The 16004-nt window shown below is 38.1% G+C and overlaps 2 non-coding genes across 2 annotated transcripts; one reads left to right on the plus strand and one right to left on the minus strand.

Moving 5' to 3' along the window:
- Nucleotides 1–7168: 7168 nt before the first annotated feature.
- On the minus strand, nucleotides 7169–7275 carry LOC141681338 (small nucleolar RNA R71). Its single transcript, XR_012558779.1, has one exon. It is a non-coding gene; the product is annotated as a small nucleolar RNA R71 (small nucleolar RNA).
- Nucleotides 7276–15633: 8358 nt separating this feature from the next.
- On the plus strand, nucleotides 15634–15740 carry LOC141682317 (small nucleolar RNA R71). Its single transcript, XR_012559718.1, has one exon. It is a non-coding gene; the product is annotated as a small nucleolar RNA R71 (small nucleolar RNA).
- The last annotated feature ends 264 nt before the right edge of the window (nucleotides 15741–16004 follow it).

The following is a 16004-nucleotide window of genomic DNA, read 5'->3' on the forward strand; positions in this document are numbered from 1 at the left end:
TGTCTAATGTATGATGTCTATTCAACTTTTTCTTGTAGTGTAGATCTATACCATCTGCAACTGGTGGCTTGGAGACAGTAATTGAAGGTACAATTACTTTGCTGATTTGAACTTGAAGTTTCCCCCCTCACTTGGTTCTCTCTCCCCCTTTTTGTTATCATCAAGTTGAGGAGTTAGGCCTTGTGCTTTGGCCAGTTGCATGAGAAGATTTGTCTGAGTCTGTTGATTTTGAAGAAGGGTAGCCACTGAATTCTCAATAACTTGAACTCTATCTTCCAACTTGGCCAGCTTCTTTTCAGAATCTGATTCTCTCCTCAGTCTCAGTAATAGATCCTGCATGGTACCATATGGCATGACTAAATCCAGCTTCTCAGAATTATAGGTCTTCAAGTCAGCTATATCCTTTTTGAGTTCATCCACACTCAGATTCTGTCTTAATTGCTGGATCTTCATGAGATGTAGAGAGTCTAGGTGAGCTTGAAGAATATCCTTGGTACCAGCATCTGAAGTTTTCTGAAGGGCCTTTTGAATAGCCATAACCTGCTTAACCAAAGATACACCAAACTGTCCTGGTGTAGATTCCTTTGTCCATGCCCATTCAGGTAAATTTGGAACAGAACTTGGGCCTTCATCTCCCCCTAAGTTCATGCTTCCATCCAAAAAAACAAAGTCATCATCATTAGAATTTACTTCAAATTCTTCTGATGGCTCACCAGCTTGAGAAGGCATCCTATTGACAGCAGCTTTATCTCTTTGAAGAGATTTTGAAGTGTGTAATAAGTTCAAAGTCTATTCTGCCTCCACATTGCCCTGAGCAGCCAACAGTTGATAGGCTGACACAGGGTGAGTAAAAGTGTCAGCATCCAAGGAAATGTTATCAATTACAGCTTTGTAATGTTGCTGAAATTGTCTTTCCTTTTAAGCATCAGTCACAATCATTGACTCACTAGCAATGGCTGGATCCACCCTTATAGCTTCTGTACCTGCTTTTCTCTCAAAATCTCTCTTTTGTTGCATCAGGGTCTCACCCTGGCTCCCCACCCTCACACCCTCACCTTCACCTACTAAGGTGGGACTCCTCTCACTCACTTTTGCCAATCCTGAATAAATGGATTGCTGATTTTCACTCTTTTCCTCTCCTTTTGCCTGGGAGCAACCCAGCCTCTCACTCAATGCACTCTCCTCTCTCAGTCCTAAGAGTGACTGTACAACCACTAAATCTTCTGCACTTGAAATAATTGAGGTTTGAAGTTGTGCAGAGATACTCGACGGATAAGTGATATCCTTCGAGTGAGTGGTAATGCTATTCGACGGATAACTGCTGTTAGGCTTATCCGTCGGGATATAATCACTATTCGACAGATGAGCAATATCCATCGAGATAGTGGAAATGAATGAGGTGGGAAGAGAAACTATTGTTGACTCTGTGTTGATTGAAGATATTTGGGGCACAGATGTCACAATAGAATCTGAAAGAATTGGCAAGTGAGCCAACAAATCATCTAAAAGATGATGCTCACTTGGACTAGATTTTGGCTTCCCCAACAGAGTTAAAGAAGGGGAATCAGGAATTGAAGTGTTTATCATATCCACTCCCAGAGAGTTTGTTGGTGAGTATGGTGTTTCAGATGCTTCTATTATTAGAGATTTTGGCTGTGACTCCACATTTATTGGAGCCACATCAAACTGAATTTGATAGAGTGCATGGACTGTGTCTTTAGCACCATTTTGCACTGTGTGTGTGCCCTGTACATCCCCAAAGGTCTTAGATTTCTTCTTTCTTGTGTAAGTTTGGGGTGAGCTTGTGTCCCTAACCCTTTTGGCCTGTGCTCTTGGCTGAGAGCTTTGTTCAATAACTGCATCCTTTTGGGATGATGTAGCTAGAAGTGAGCTTTTATCCTTTTTAAGCACTGCAGTTTGTTGGGAAACTGCAGTGTGGCTAGGCTGGGATTCACTCAACTCTCCATCCTTATTCTTGGGGTTTCTTTGATGTTCACCCCTTCCCTCACCTGACTTTCCCTCCTTCATACTCCCCTCTTTTGCTTTTGTGGATTTTACAACTGGTATCTTTTGAGAGATACCAGAGGGGGTTTTCTTTGATTTACATTTGGTGAAACAAAGTTCTTGGAAACAGACCCATACTTCTCATTTAGCTTGATTAGTTTGGATTTGCTAATGGGCTTGTTTACAGCCGACGGATGAGGATTTTCATCTTTCGACGGATAACACTTTTTGTTATCCGACGGATAACACTTTTTGTTATCCGACGGATAGTCCTCATCATCCGTCGAGTCTACATCTGTCAGCAAACCATCTACCAAATTAAGTTGTAGTTTCTCTTTATTCTTTTTCCAGGCTTCATCACAAAAAGACTCAATTCCTTAAACTTTGGTGAGCATGGACATCCTTGGATGTTTTCCATGCTTTAATCACCTCTTGTTCACGCTCGAGCTGCTTCTTTAAAATCTCTTCCTTTTTCAAGGACTCAGTTAATTCCTCCTTGGCAATCTTACACTCAATCCTTAGTTTCTCAAAATCAATAAACCGAGACTCAAACACATTATTCCTCTCATTAAAAAACAAGTTGTTTTCTATAATTTTAGCATTTTCTTTAGTAAGAGACTTAAGTGTAACATACAAATGATATAATTCTATAGACATGTCATTTATGGCATCATTACACTAAGATTTAGATAAATGTGCAAGGTTTGTAGTAATTACCTGATTGCTTGAGGAACTTGTCTCTGTTTCATCAGACTTGGCCATTAGGGCTAGATTGACATAGCTGACATCTTCATCTTCATCCAAACCATCTGCTGCCCAGTCATTCTCTTGTGTAATAAAAGCCCTTTCCTTTTGTTTGAGTAGATCAAAGTATTTTTGCTTATATTCCACAGACTCAAACCTTTTCTTACTGGAATCTGACTTTCTACACTCATTTGCAAAATGCCCTGCCAAGCCACATTTGAAACATTTAAATTTTGACTTATCCACCATGTTTCTATTTGGCTTGGCTGCTCCAAAGTTCTTCTTAAACTTGAGCTTGGCAAATCTCCTAGAAAGAAATGCTAGGTGCTCATCAATGTCCTCCATGTCATCTTGACTCAATGAATCTTCACTTTCTACTGCAATCCCCTTACCCTTGCTTTCACAGACCTTAGAAGTTGACTCAACAGCTTCCATCTTCACTTCCTTCTCCTTTTCCAAATCAGCAACTAGTGCAATGGATCCTCCTTTCTTCTTTCCTCTCTCCATCCTTTCATCCTGCTCTATCTTAAGCTCATAGGTCTTCACGATGCCATACAGTCTCTCCAAAGTAAACTCTTTATAATCTTGTGAGTTTCTTAATGAGACTGTCATTGGTTTCCATTCCTTTGGAAGAGATCTAAAGAATTTCAGATTAGAGTCTTTAGTCTGATAGACTCTTCCATGCAACTTAAGAGCATTTAGTAGTTTCTGGAATCTACTAAAAATGTCAGTGAGTGACTCACTTTCCTCATTGTGAAAATGCTCATATTGCTGAATCAAGAGCTGCATTTTATTTTCTCTAACTTGCTCGGTGCCATCACAGATTATCTGTATAGTATCCCAGACTTCCTTGGAAGTTTTGCAGTTATAATGTTGTCAAACATGTCTGCATCAACTCCATTGAACATAATGTTCATGGCCTTTTTATCCTTCCTGACTTGTTCAATGTCAGGATCAGACCATTCGTGCCTTGGCTTGGGAACTGATGGCTTGTTTCCTGTTGCAGCTCTCATTGGAACATGAGGACCTCTTTCTATGCAGTCCATATAGGCCTCATCTTGAGAAAGCATATGAAGATGCATCTTTACCTTCCAATGATGGTAATTATCTTTATCTAGAAAAGGAATCTTGACTTCAACGTCTTTCTTGTTCATCTTGCTGAATTGTTTTGATCTTTAAACTCTTTGTAGATTAAGAGCTTGCTCTGATACCAATTGTTAGTCCCTTAACAATATAGCAAGAATTACAGAAGGGGGGTTGAATGGAATTCTTGAACCTTTTTCTCGAAATAAAAATGTTCAACTCGAATATAGATATAAGTGTTTTGATTTTGCACAATACGGAATAGAAACTTAATTGAATCAAAACATAAGTAATTAAAAACAAGAGTCTTTAAAAACTTTCTGGTGGATTTAAACAATTCCACCAGAGATATATATGATATATCGAGAGGACTCTGTATGCAAGAATGCTCACAGCTGCTTACAAATCGAACTACTGAGAATACAGGGAAATGCTAAGGATTTTGCTTACAAAGATTTCTCTCTTTTTGTATCTGAGTTCTCTTCTTTTATTTGCTACGTTCTTGGTTTATATATTACCAAGATTACAAAGTCAAAAAGACTAAATAAACATAAAAACTATCAGTCTTAAGCTTTGCTACTTTTCATCCTCTATTACCCAGTTAATGGGCTTCCACAGTAGATTTGTATACATCTCGACGGCTGTGCTCAGTATTCACTGTTCAACTGCTGTTTGAATTCTTTATATGATCATCTGTTGGACTTTATGAATATCCGTTGGATATATGATCATCCGTCGACTTTCAGAACATCCGTTGATGGCTTTGTTGATCATCCGTCGACTGCTATATTAAACATCCGTTGATAGTCATTTAATCATCCGTCGATGGCTTTGTTAATCATCCGTCGGTAGCTATTTTGGCACTTGACTTCATTTCACTTATGCAGAATTACAAGACATCATTTATATACAATTAATCAACCTATTCTGCATATCTAGTTAAAGTCAATATGACTTATAGGCTACTACAGAATCTATACAAAGATGTATACAGAACTGTGCTACAGACTTATTATTACATAAGCTACTCACTCGATGGATAATAAGTTAACATCCGTCGGGACTATAATGAGTTATCCATCGGGACTATAACTCTTATCCGTCGAGTGCTACATTATTTCACTAAGTAAAATCTACTTAGATGTTTTGTTTATGAAATCATTAAGTACACAACATATGCACAACAGTTGATCTAGTGTCGAGAGTATATCTGTTAAGCATCCACACACGCACGTTTCTGGTTTGTGAGTTGGCTTGTGGGATTTATTTGATAAGTGGCATTTTATACCACTTAGAGCATCTTATAACGGCTTGAATTGGTGTCTTGAACTCGATTATTTTGTGTATTTGACGCGTTTTCGAGTGTTTTTGTATTTCAGGGTATAACTTGCTTAAATATGAGGATATCATCAAAATAAGCTTTAGGAAGTGCTTGGAATTAGTCTCGGGGAGTTGTGCGAAGAATTCAGCAAAATCAGAAGCAAAAATTGGATTTTTCCAGAAGGCTTGCAGGCGCCCGCCTGGAAGGAGCAGGCGACTGCCTAGTAGCAGGCGCCCGCCTGGAAGAAGGAGGCGGCCGCCTGGGTGCGGAAAATCAGATTCTGGAATTTATAATTCGAGTATAATTGGGCTTCTGTTGGCACTGGTTCTTCTGGACTCTTATATAAACCTATTTGGGAGACGTTTTCAACAACAAGTAACAATGAGAGAAGATGAAGAAGACCGTTTTAGCACGCAACAACGAAGAAGAGGAAGCATACGTTTATCTTATGATTCTTTTAATTCGTTGTAACAGTGGATGCTAGTTTTCTTTACTCTTTGAACCTTAATACTCTTGTGACGTACTCTGTTTTTATTAAGTATTTTTATTAGTTTATATCGTTGTGTTATTATCATGTTTTCATATGAACCCATGATGACAAAGAGTTCTATTATGGGCTAATCGTGATCATGGGATCATAGCGGATTTACTATGTATTTTTTTAGTTAATTGTTTAATACCTTGGTATGTGATGCTTGTATGATATCTAGCATAGGTTGTGCTTATTCGTCTTATGTGCATCACGAACATGTAAGATAGCCTGTTAATCTCTTGTGAAGCGATAGTGAATCTTAAGATTTAGAACTTTCCATGTTAGCATAGGTTCATGTATTGTATGCATGATTAGTGGGTAACTCTAACCATTTTACTTACCCTGTGTAATCATAATGAATAACTTGCGCTTAAATTGTTATGTTGTCAAATTCTGTAGACATATAGGGTCTCAACATAATTGATGCCTATTCAGCTTCTATCTTACTTGTGGATGCTTGGTAGAATGGTATTCGTACAACGAAAGTTGGCGTTTATTAGTTTCGTGTTGTTTGATTAATATCATCACCATTACATGCTAAGGGTAATAACAATAACTATTGAATGAAGTAGTAATGAAGTTATAATCTCATGTGTGTTTAATATTGTTAATTTAAGTGTTTTATTCTCGTAGTTAATAAGTTAATCAACCTTAATTGTTATTGTCTTGACAACTTGAAGAGTAATCATACATTGGTGAGTAAGTGTTATTTAAATATAATTAATCAGAGTCTCTGTGGGAACGAACTAGAAATCATTCTATATTACTTGCAAACGTGTATACTTGCGTGATTTATTTAGCGCATGCTTTGTGCCTAACAAGTTTTTGGCGCCGCTGCCGGGGACTCGGTGTTAATTTGTTTAGTTTATGTACTTTCCATCAGTGGTCATTTGGATTCATTGATTAAGACTTATTACTTACTGCTTCCGGTTTTGTTTCAGGTACTCTAGCGAGCATTTATGCAAACACGTTCTCGCACCCGCAAGAGAAATCTAGATACGACTGAGGAGACAGATACAACTCTTGACTTTCCGGAGAAGATAGTTTTTGAAGATTCGGATAAAGAGAGTGAAAAGAAAGAACCTGTAACAATGGGTGATCGTATAGTTCAAGCTGATCCAACCCTTATGGACTTTTCTCGGCCTAAAATTGATGACATTCAGTCAAGCATCATGCATCCGGCTATTCAGGCCAATACTTTTGAAATCAAGCCGGGCACTATTCAGATGATGCAGAATTCTGTTTCTTTCTAGGGTGCTGCGACTGAATATCCCAACATGCATATCAGGAATTTTGTCGAGATCTATAGTACTTTCAAATATAATGGTGTTACTGATGAGGCTATCAAGCTGAGGCTTTTCCCATTCTCTCTGAGGGACAAAGCTAAGGACTGGTTACATTCTTTACCAGCTGGGTCCATCACTACTTGGGAAGATCCCGCGCAAAAGTTTCTGGTGAACTTCTATCCAATGGCCAAGAATGCAGCTATAAGGAGTGCTCTTACTCAATTTGCGCAGCAACAAGGAGAATCAATGTGCGAAGCTTGGGAGCGCTACAAGGAGATGTTGAGAAAGTGTCCACATCATGGTATGCCTGATTGGATGGTGATTACTGGTTTCTACAATGGTTTGGGGGCCCTATCTAGGCCCATGCTTGATGCAGCTTCTGGAGGCACTTTGTAGGCCAAAAGTTACACTGAAGCCTATAATCTCATTGAAACTATGGCTGCAAACGAGTATCAAAACCCAACTTAAAGGATGATGCCTGGGAAGGTAGCAGGTATTCTTGAAGTTGATGCATCTATAGCTATTGTAGCGCAGCTCCAAGCACTGTCTATGAAGGTCGATTCTTTAGCCAACTATGGAGTTAATAAAATAGCTATTGTCTGTGAGCTTTGTGCAGGCTCTCATGCTACGAATCAGAGTTCTCTTGTTAATGAATCTGTTCAGTATGTGAATAATTATCAGCGACCGCAGCAGCCTGTGCCCGCTACTTATCATCCTAATAACAGAAATCATCCCAATTTTAGCTGGAGCAATAATCAGAATGTTGTTCAGTAACCATATCAGCAAGCTGCAAGTAAACAGTTTAATCCACCTGGATTCCAGCTACCTCAACAATATGCTCAAAGGCAAATATATCCTCAACAAAGAGGTGCTGCTCCACCTTCTAGTGCTGATTTTGAGGAGTTAAAGCTGTTGTGCAAAAGTCAGGCTATTTCTATCAAGACCTTAGAAAATCAAATTGGACAAATAGCCAATGCCTTGCTCAATCGTCAACCTGGCATACTTCCCAGCGATACTGAAGTGCCATGCAGGAAGGAAGCTAAAAAGCAAGTCAAAGTTGTCACCTTAAGGTCTGGAAAAGTTGCTGATGGTGAAAAAGCAAAAGATGGAGAAGTTGAAGTTGTAGATGAAGAAGAAAAGCAAAAGGAGAAAGAGGGGGAACCAAGGAAGACTACTGTTGAACACACTCTACCTGAGGGTAATACAGGGGAGAAACAACTTTATCCTCCACCACATTTTCCTAAGAGATTGGCAAAACAAAAGCTGGACAAGCAATTTGGTAAGTTTCTGGAGGTGTTCAAGAAACTTCACATCAACATACCTTTCGCTGAGGCTCTGGAGCAAATGCCTAGTTATGCGAAATTCATGAAAGGTATTCTTTCAAGGAAGGTGAAACTGGATGATCTTGATAACATTGCTCTAACGGAAGAGTGCAGTGTCGTGCTGCAGCAAAAGTACCTCCAAAGCTTAAGGATCCAGGTAGCTTCACTATTCCTTGCACCATTGGCAAGTTGTCATTCAACAAGTGCCTTTGTGATTTGGGAGCAAGTATCAATCTGATGCTGTTATCTATCTTCAAAAAGCTGAATTTTCCTTATCCAAAGCCCACCTACATGTCTCTACAATTGGCAGATCGTTCTATTACATACCCACGAGGCATTGTGGAGGACGTGCTAGTAAAGGTGGACAAGCTCATCTTTCCTGCAGACTTTGTCATTCTGGATTTCGAGGAAGATAAGAAGATTCCCATAATCTTGGGAAGACCTTTCTTGGCTACAGGCCGTACCTTGATAGATGTGCAAAAAGATGAACTCACTATGAGGGTGCAAGATCAGGATGTGACATTCAATGTGTTCAATGCAATAAAATTCCCTACGGAAGATGAGGAGTGCTTCAAGATGGATTTGGTCGATTCTACAGTTATTTCAGAACTTGATCATGTGCTAAGGTCTGATGACTTAGAAAAAGCCTTATTGGGGGTATTTGACAGTGATGATGAGGAAGGCAATGAGTAGTTACAATATCTAAATGCTTCTCCTTGGAAATGAAAGCTAGACATGCCATTTAAATCTCTTGGTAATACTGATCTCAAGAATGCTGAGGGAAAGCTCAAACCATCTATTCAGGAAGCACCTACTTTGGAGCTTAAACCACTGCCTGAACACTTGAGGTATGCTTTTTTAGGTGATGCATCTACTTTACCTGTTATTATTGCATCTGACCTTTTGGGTGGTGATGAGGACAAGCTCTTGAGGATTTTAAGAGAATTTAAATCGGCCATTGGATGGACTATAGCAGATATAAAAGGGATTAGCCCTTCGTACTGCATGCATAAAATTCTGCTGGAGGAAGGTAGCAAGCCGACTGTTGAGCAACAACGAAGGCTTAATCCTATTATGAAAGATGTGGTGAAGAAAGAGATTCTAAAGTGGCTAGATGCAGGAGTTATATATCCTATTTTTGACAGTTCTTGGGTGAGCCCCGTGTAATGTGTACCTAAGAAAGGAGGTATTACAATGGTAGCAAATGAGAAGAATGAGCTCATCCCCACTCGAACAGTCACAAGATGGAGGGTATGCATGGACTACAGAAAGTTGAATAAAGCCACTAGGAAGGATCACTTCCTCTTCCATTTATTGATCATATGCTTGATATGTTGGCTGTTCATGAGTATTATTGTCTTCTGGATGGCTATTCGGGCTACAATCAGATTTGCATTGCACCAGAAGATCAAGAGAAGACTACTTTCACTTGTCCATTCTGCACGTTTGCTTTCCGCAGAGTTTCTTTTGGCTTATGTGGTGCACCTGCCACTTTTTAAGAGATGCATGATGGCTATATTCTCTGATATGATTGGAAATAATGTCGAAGTGTTCGTGGATGACTTCTCCATCTTTGGACATTCATATGATGAATGCTTGAATAATCTCCGTTTGGTGCTCAAAAGGTGTGTGGAAACCAATCTGGAGCTCAATTGGGAAAAATGTCACTTCATGGTGCAGCAAGGCATCATTCTTGGGCATAAGGTCTCTAGTAAGGGTCTTGAGGTGGATAAAGCCATGGTGGGAGTCATTGAAAATCTTCCGCCACCTATTTCTGTGAAAGGAATCCGTAGTTTTCTTGGCCATGCGGGTTTTTATTGGCATTTCATCAAGGACTTCTCTAAGATATTTAAGCCGTTGTACAACTTGCTCGTGAAAGATGTGCCCTTCAAATATGATGATGAATGCTTGGCAGCATTCGAGACTCTCAAAAAGAGTTTGATCACTGCACCAGTTATTACGGTACCTGATTGAAGAGAACCTTTTAAGATGATGTGTGATGCAAGTGATTATGCAGTGGGAGCAGTTCTTGGGCAGCGGAAGTCTAATATTTTTCATGTGGTCTACTATGCTAGTAAGATGCTAAATGGAGCCCAATTGAACTACACCACTACTGAGAAGGAGCTCTAGGCGATAGTTTTTGGTTTCGAAAATTTTTGATCTTATCAACTTGGAAAAAAGGTGACAGTATTCACTGATCACGTTGCCATCTGCTATCTGGTCTCAAAGAAGGATTCGAAGCCTAGATTTATTCATTGGGTGCTCTTGCTACAGGAATTTGAGTTAGAGATCAAGGATCGAAAAGGTACTGAAAATCAAGTAGCTGACCATCTCTCTAGATTGGAGAACCCCGATTCTACTTCACATGATAAGACATTAATCAAAGAATCTTTTCCGGATGAGCAGTTATTCGCAATTCAAGAGAAAGAGCCATGGTTCGCAGATATTGTGAACTATCTTGTTAGCAATATAATGCCTCCTAATATGAATGCGGCTCAAAAGAAGAAGTTTTCGCATGAGGTGAAGTGGTACATGTGGGATGAACCATATTTATTTAAACAAGGAGCTGACCAGATCATCAGGAGATGTATTCCATTCTGTGAGACGGAGGGGATATTACGAGACTGTCATTCCACAGTTTATGGTGGACATTATGGTGGTGAAAATACAACAGCTCGTATTCTTCAAGCAGGTTTTAAAAAGGTGGCATGACAGGAAGCTATCTCCTAAGTCATTTGTGCCGGGGCAACAAGTTCTTCTATTTAACTCTCATATCCGACTTTTTCCTGGAAAGTTGAAATCAAGGTGGTCTGAACCATTTATCGTCAAAACTGTGTTTCCACATGGAGCGGTGGAGGTTTTTTAGAACGATCCGGGCCAAGCATTCAAAGTAAATGGTCAGAGATTGAAGCACTATTATGGGGATACGGAAAACCAGGAAGTGGTTAGTGCCATTTTATTGTGAACTTGATTGCATTACTCTACGTCAAGCTAATGACGTAAAAGAAGCGCTTCTTGGGAGGCAACCCAATATATGAGACCATAGAAACCCTTATAATGTAGTACTTTATCCAAAAACCCAAAAAAAATCAGAAAAATATGGCAGAATTTTTTTTTTCCAGAGACCTAACCGGCGCCCGCCTGCTAGGACCAGACGGCCGCGTGCTTGCAGACGCCCGCCTGCTGGTGCCAGGCGACCGCCTGTAGACCTGGATTATGAAAAACAGTTTTTAGCCTATAAAAAAATAGAAAATAACAAAAACAAAAAAAACCACAGCCCACAATCCACATTACCCACGATTTCCTCCTACAAATTAACCACAATCCCCACTCCTAATCAAATTAAAACCCTAAATTACTCTATATATACATACAACCTCATATTACACATCTCATATACTTTCAACTCTCAAACTCTCTCCTACACACCAAACACAAACTCTCAAGCCCTTATTTTCAGTTTTCATGGCACCAAAGAGATCGAGAACTATGGGTAGCAGCAGCACCAATCCGACTGCTACTGATTTATCGAGGAGCACTGGTGCGAGGCCCCGATTGTTGGATAGGGCTACTGAAGAAGAGTATGATAAGCTATTAACTAAGTCGATTATGAAGGAGAGGGGATTCTTTCCATCGGGAAGGGATGGTGAGTTGTTGCCGATGATTGCAGAGAAGGGATGGATTACTTTCTGGGAGTCACCTGAGGCTGTACCGATGAGTGTTGTTTATGAGTTCTATACGAATGCCAAGGCCGATAAGAATGGGTTTCTGTTGTTCGTGGGCTTACTGTTGATTATCAGCCCGAGGCGATTCCCCGGGTTATTGGGCAGCGATAAAGGAAACCACAGGAGGAGAATTGGAATGAAAAGGCCCCTAAGGATTTTGATTCAGACTTGATTATTGCTACTCTCTGTCAGTCGGGTATAGTGTGAAAGTTTAATAGGGGATCCAACGATTATCGTTCTTTCCCTGTTGTCGACAAGATATTCATGGCCTTCTTATCCTTATGGACTTGCTCAATATCAGGCTCAGACCATTCTGCTCCAGGCTTTGGGACAGATGGCTCATTTCCTGCAGCTTCTCTCATAGGAACGTGAGGACCTTTCTCAATGCAATCCACATAAGCTCCATCTTACGAAAGAAGATGTAAGTACATCTTCACTTTCCAATGGTGATAGTTGTTTTTGTCTAATAATGGAATTTTCACTACAACATCCTTTCTGTTCATCTTGCTAGTTGTTGTGATCTTTAAACTCTTTGTACTTCAAGAGCTCGCTCTGATACCAATTGTTATTCCCAAAAAGTCTAACAAAGAATTACAGAAGGGGAGTTGAATATAATTCTGGTTCCTTTTCCGATTTTAAGAACTGTTCTTCGTTGAATATATAACTGTATTGATTTGGGTAAAGTGCGGAATGAAACTATTATGAAAATCACACACAAAGTAATCAAATACAAGTATTTAAAAACTTTTGGGTGGATTTGAACTTATCCACCAGATATATATATTGAATCGAGAACTCTGTGATGTAAACTTTACACACAGCTGCTTACAAGTAGAACTTACAAAGAACAGAGAAATTCTTTACAGATTTAGCTTTTTCTATCTCTCGGGAAAATGCTTTCTAACTTGGATACTTATTCTACTTGCTACACTTGATTTATATATCACCAAGTTACATGATAAAAAGACAAACAGATAAAACAAAAATATTTCTAGTCTAATTTTATGCTGCTTTAGTTCTCTATCCAGCATCTTTGAATATCTTCATAATAGCATGGAAATGGAAATGCTTCTTTGTTCTTTAAGACCTGTCAATAGGCTGCCACATTCCATTTGCATACATTCGACGCATGTGACTGTCTTGTCACTGTCAACTGCTCTTTTGAATTTGATCATCCGTCGGGACTATGTTGATCAGCCGTCGAATCTTCAGATGATCATCTGTCGGGACTGTGTTGATCATCCATCGAATCTTCATATGAGCATTCATTGGGACTTTGTTGATCATCCGTCGAAGCCTTGTAGAAACATCCATCGAAAGGCTTTCTGTCACTTTGACTCTATTTCACTTATACAGAATTACAAGACATCTAATATTTACAATTAACCAACCTATTTGCATATCATTCTAGTAGTCAATATGACTTAATGTATACTTCAACATCTATCTCTCTAAGACATTATTGTGTACAGAAATGCGCTACAATACTTTTTTTACATAAGCTACACTCTCAACGGATGGTTATGTGATCATCCGTCGAGAGTACAAAATTCACTAAGTTAAATCTACTAAGGTGTTTTGGTTAACTTATTATCAAGTTCACGACATATTCCTAACAAATTGAAACAGAGTATAATCATATAATCATTTTTAATTTCACATGAATTTACACTTATTCATAATATACGTATAATAAAATACGCAAATTTCCTGGATATTACAAAAAGTATTTCACATACATGTCAAATTAGTTATTCCTACATAATGAAGAAGATGAAGTCTATTTGCTCAAAAGGACTTTTTACATTTTAGAACAACCGTGAAAACTTTAGTACAAAAAAAATGATAATTATTTGTGAGGGAAGTACTAAAGAAATTTTACATGGTAGATTAATCGAAGACAAGAGTACTTTATGTAATTTTTTCATCTGGGGTTCAGGAATCTTCCCATGGTACTAGAAAATGATTTTGTGATTCAATTTATTGCCGAAGCAGAATATGTGATGGCTATTGCAACTGTAAATCAATTGTTGTGGTTGAAATTGGTTGATGTGCACTTGGAACAACAAAAAGTATTGAAGTGTTTATGAACAATAAAATCTTGCAATACATACTTCCAACAGATATTCTAAAAATCATATCTTTCATATGTAATATGGCAAAACATTTCAGCATCAAGCTTCATATACTAAAATTAGCACGGAAAAATGGAGATATACCTTTGGTTCACTGTAGGTTTGCGAATAATTTGACTATAGATAGTATGAATGATTTGTTCAGCGAACTACTTCTGGTCAACACATGTCGAGGGAGAAATTTGGAGTCTCATCGAGGAAGAGTGTTGATGATTTGCTCCAGAACTTCGTATTTTTTTAAAATTTAATATTTGATCGGTTAGGATGCCTAGGCTACAACAACTATTATACCAAGTAAATCAGTAGTTCATCATATTTAGGAAATAGTAGTTCGTTTCTTATAATCTTGTTTATTTTTTTTTGAATTGTTAAGTTATCCGATTGGTTTTTGGTTTCGTTTCATTACATATATGTAACTAGGATAGTACCCCAATGCCACGTTGTCTTTTCTTTTTTGTTATAAAAAACAAATTCACGCAAAATCAATTTTTTTGTTGTTGAATTTTTTATTAATGTGAATTTTATTTGAGGTATATTGTATTTATACCTCTTTATTCATGTTTAACTTTCAATTATGTACTATCTTGTTTGTGTTTAACTTTCAACTATATCTAACTTTTTCTTAGTAATCTTAGTTTCTGGATTAAAGATGCACGTACAAGAGTTGTAATTGTTGGTGGTTAAAAAAATTAGAGAGAGTGAAACTACTAAAGCAAAAAACATATTATTTCTGACATTGACAATAGTGATTGTAATTAAAGATGTTGAAGAAATAAAAGTTAACATATTTGAATACTATTGGCGATAACTTAATAATTTTCAATCCTTTTAATGTTATACCTAAAATTTAGGATCAGTAGAAGTATACCATATAATGAAATATGACCTTAACATGTAAATTTATTACAAATATTTCTGAATTTACATGAATCCTTATATTGAAAAGACAGAATAGTTCAAACCTAAATTTGTACAAAATATTCATTCAAGCCTAATAGTACGACTAAATTGAAACATCTAAATATAATAAAGTATCATTTTTTTCAAAATCTGATAACTGTGTAACAAGTTTGTCCTTTGTGAGACCAAGTATTCAGTGTTCTTCTTCATAGTTTTTGTTGTGCAAGACATGCCTGTATCATAACAAGACTAAGTCAAACTGACAACCCTAAGAATTAGTTGTTTGATAATCTAAATTTATATTTTATATTGCATTACTTGAGTCTGTAAAAATGTGAAAGATTAGAGTGGAATATTTTTCTGTAAACAATCTCAAGCCTAAGAATAAATTCTGGAAGAAGATCAAGAAGATCAGTCTATAAGAAGGATTCTGGTATTCATTAGCAGCCATCAGTTCAATCAATTCATAAGCTTCATCGTAGCTCTTAGCCCACAAGGCTCCTCCTGATGTTGCATCGAGCATGGGTCTAGAAGTAGCACCCAATCCATTATAGAAACAGTTAATAATCATCCAATTATTCATGCCATGGTATGGGCACTTCCTTAGCATCTCCTTATATCGATCCCAAGCCTCACACAGAGATTCTCCAGTTTGCTGAGCGAACTGAGTAAGAGCATTCCTGATTGCAGCAGTCTTCACCATAGGGAAGAATTTAGTGAGAAATTTTTGAGCAAGATCTTTCCAAGTGTTGATAGACCCTGTTGGCAGAGAATATAACCAACACTTAGCTTTGTCTCTCAGAGAGAATGGGAAGAGTCGCAACTTGATAGCATCTTCAGTCACATCATTGAACTTAAAAGTGTCGCAAATCTCGATGAAATCCCTGATATGCATGTAAGGGTCTTCAGTAGGAGAACCCCCAAACTGAACTGAGTTCTGTATCATCTGAAT

The sequence above is a fragment of the Apium graveolens genome, chromosome 8, assembly GCF_009905375.1.
Source record: "Apium graveolens cultivar Ventura chromosome 8, ASM990537v1, whole genome shotgun sequence".
In the NCBI taxonomy this organism is placed as follows: Eukaryota; Viridiplantae; Streptophyta; class Magnoliopsida; order Apiales; family Apiaceae; genus Apium; species Apium graveolens.